This window comes from Crocodylus porosus, unplaced genomic scaffold (assembly GCF_001723895.1).
Source record: "Crocodylus porosus isolate Cpor-Errol unplaced genomic scaffold, CroPor_comp1, whole genome shotgun sequence".
NCBI lineage: Eukaryota > Metazoa > Chordata > Crocodylia > Crocodylidae > Crocodylus > Crocodylus porosus.
Window position 1 is genome coordinate 11,104,360 of NW_017728909.1, and position 3,686 is coordinate 11,108,045.

Genomic DNA, 3,686 nt, shown 5'->3' on the forward strand with positions numbered 1-3,686 from the left:
AGCTAAGCTGCTGCCCTCAGAAGCTCACCGTGCAAGAAGGACAAGGTTCATGCTCTTCAGTGCAGCTGGGATGTGATGGGACTTGCCATATTGGGTTTCATATGATCTATTACCAGACTGTGAGGGTTCAGGCTGGAGTAGAAGATGCCCCATGTGGAGTTCACTGGGATTTTCCCATCCTCCATTACTGGGAAATGGCCCCACATACAGCCTGGTGTTGGTAGCACCTCCAAGTCCATGATGTGATGTTGCTAGGGACTTTCATGACCCAGAAGGGCAGTTGTGGAGTGTGAAGGAGAATAAGGTGTGGAAAATCACTCAGCTTGGACAGCATGAGGTTTCACCAGAGTTTTATAGCCAAGGAGATTCAGTTGGGGTTGTGACTCCCTCAGGCCTAGCTCAGATACTCTCCCATGTACTGGTGCACATGTGGAGCATGTCCACAGGACCCAGTAAGAACGACTAGCCATTATACATCCACATCAGGCCTTTACTTCGGGCCAGATTCACAGCTACTTGCAATGCAAAGGTGACAAAGAATAAGAATAGCAAACTTGATCCAGGTGAGAGCTTCTCAGGAGACTGGTACGTCTCAGTTCTGGATCTGATCCTTTTTTCCTCTCCTTTCTTTGTTTTTTCCAGGACATGGTCAAGGTTACAAAGGGAACATCTGCCTGAAATTTGAAACCAAGGCAAGGGGAATTGTGAGTATGTATTCCTACTGCGTTGATGCCATTTATGTGTTGGGGGCTTGAGAAGATAGAAGTTATTCTCCTGATGGTGTATCCCCCTCAAGGATACACTTGTGGTGCCTGACCCCACAGGATGCTTAGCGTGATTATAAGCATAATTAAATAATGGTAACCTACAGGATGCTGGGTACTATCAGCCATTATGGATGCTGGGGGGAGAGGGTGTTCAGTGCCTGGTGGTCTGGGACACTGATGAATCAGAGAAGCCAGACTTAACAAAATAAGAAATCATTCATCTGTTAAAACAAAGAAACATTTTAAAGGGACAGCACTGCATATTGTTTCTCTCCATAAATCTATCAAAACTATAATCATGTTTTACAAATGCACGTCTTTTCTTTCATGTTGTAACTTTTTCAACCTAGTGAGAGGAGACAGATATTTTATCAGCTGTACAGATCTGTGATTTGCTTAAATGTTTTTAACCCTTTGGTGGGATTTCCTCATGACTTGCCAATACACATCTGTGCAGAGAGCTCATGGCTCTGGGTTTCCCTGGCAGTCATTCAACAAGAAAACAACTTCAAGTGTTAATGAGAACAGGACCAGATCCTGAGCTGGCCTGAGCTGCATTGCCCTGGGCTGGGCTGGGTCTGGACCATACAGCTAAAGTGGTCATTGTTTTTTCCAGTGGCCAAATCCTGAGTGGTGCTGAGCTCTTATTGGGTGCCTGCAACTCCCAACTGATGACAGTGGGCCAGATCTGAAGGTCTTTCATCTGGGCCTGATACTGCCGGGCCTTACACAGTGAGAAGTGCCTTACTCCTGTGGTGTCTCGCTGGTCTACCTTGGGCTGTTCACCTGCACAGAGGTGCTGTGGGGATTATGAAGTCCCCTCAGGCCTCTGTCTGAGCTGCTTGGACCATGGAGCTGGGTATCCAGGAGCAGGTGGGTGCTGTGGGCTGAAATAAGAAGGCACTGGAAAGAGAGGGCAGCGTGGAGGGGTTTAGTCATGTCTCTGGCCCCCACTGTGGGGCAAGGGGTCTGAGATGGTGCAAAGCGGTGAGTGTTATGGGCCAGCAGCAAAATGCTTACCCATCCCTCTCCTTGTCATCCCAGAGCTGTCTCTGGGTGGCTTCCAAGCCCTTGACCAGGGACGGTTTGCTTGGGGCCCAATGCAGTCTGCTGAAAGTCACAGTGCTACATGTGTGTAGGGAACAAGGCCCTCAGGTCTCCTCAGACCTTCTTCAGGCACAGTGCATTGAGAAGAAGACAGGACTGTGCTCAGATAAAGGCAGAGCAGCTCCCAAGACCCCAGCAGGGCATCGCCTCTGGAAACCTCCTTGGGAAGGAAGATAATGCCACAAGGCTTCCTCCCTCTTTGAGCTTTCCTGGGATTGCACTGCCTGGGCTCAGCTTTGCCCCCACCCCTGCAAGGGGGCAATCCACAGAACCCTTTGGACCTGTTTCAGAGGAGCCCAGCACCATTCATGGGGCAGGACCTCAGGATTTGAGTGAAAGCAACAGATGCTCAAAACCTCACTGAATTTGGCCTGTTTTGTCATCTTCTGCAGGTTCTTGACTAGCCTCTAGACACCTTTGTAGTCTTCATCTCTCCTCATTACTCTCAGTTCCTCCCCAGCTTAATCATGATGCAGGAATTTGATTACTATGCTGTTCTCTCCCTCTTCTGGGTCATTAATGAAGATGCTAAAATAAGTGCAGACTCAGATCCCTGCACTGCTATGCACCCCATGCCAGCGTCGTGTGGGGCCATTCATGATTGTTGGAGCAGCCACAAAGCTTGTGTGGGTTTTTCCCAACTCCATGTCTCTTATGATGATGATGAAGCTTTTCTCCTAACGCTACTGATCAAGGGTTATGGGACAAGTGTGCATGTCCCCTGGTATAATTTGCATCAAGTTATACATTTACATCAGCTACTGCAGAATGGATATGAACAGATGAAACCTAAGCCAGTGTAATTTCCATTTTACCTCTGATTCTCTCAGGAATAATTCTGTGCTGGCTTGGGTGAAACTGTTCTGGGTTAGAGGTTTGTGTCATCTGTCTGCTACCTCTTTCCATGAGCATAAAGTCCATTACACTGATGCTGTGTTTCATTTGTCCATGCTCATGCATTTGTTTCTCCTTCTGATACCAGCATTGCATCTCTTCTGAATGGCAGAAGATGTCCAGGGCTCTGCAGGCCGGCTTCCCAGGGATGTGGAGTCTAGATACGTTTTAACTGTAACTTTCTTTATTTCCACATTTACAGCAATATTGAAAGGAGAAGGTCAAACAGCACATGGGGCAGTTCCTTCTTCTAGGATTCTCAGTCCAGTTCCAGTGAGAACAAGTCTTGAGTTCAGTACTGATTAATCAGAACCCAAATCAGAAACCAAACTCCTAAATTGCTCCCATAGCTCCTTTTCTCCCAACCTGATAAGAACAGATACAACACCCACGGTTGCCTAAAAAACTTGTAGAACTGAAAAATAAGCAGCATGTCTTCCCAAGAGTCACTGCTTGTTCACACTCTAAGGGCGCTGACACAAGTGACATTTTGTTGTGCGACTGACCCCCCGAAGCACTCTACAGCCGTGCCCTTACAGAACAGCACAGCTGCAGAGCACTTTAAAAGGGCCCAATCATGTGACAATCTGAACCCTCTTTACATGAGGGTTTGGATGAAGATGCTCCAAAGTGAAGCTCCTTCATTAATTTGTGTCACGTATGCTGGGAGCAGGGCTGTGCTGATGAAGCTCAGCCCTGATCCTGGAGCTGTCTTCAGAATGGGATGGGGGGAGGGAGCAGAAGTAGCTTGGTGTGGGGTTTGCCCAGCCCATGCTGAAGGTGGGGTGGGTGCATCAGAGGTCGGAGTGGGGTCCAATCCATCCGCCCCACCTCTAATGCAGGTTGGGAAAACCCCAGATTGAGCTCCCTCTGCTCCTTTTCCCCCATCCCATTCTAAAAATGGTCCAGGGGATGGGG

The 3,686-nt window shown here is 48.2% G+C and overlaps 1 protein-coding gene across 1 annotated transcript in view; it reads left to right on the forward strand.

The window, feature by feature from the left end:
- Nucleotides 1-639: 639 nt before the first annotated feature.
- The window catches only part of ZBTB7C (zinc finger and BTB domain containing 7C), a 124,454-nt gene continuing 121,407 nt past the window's right edge, over nt 640-3,686 (forward strand). Inside the window, exon 1 of the mRNA XM_019531789.1 lies at nt 640-704. The gene's annotated coding sequence lies outside the window, so the exon portion shown is untranslated. The remainder of the gene's footprint in view (nt 705-3,686) is intronic.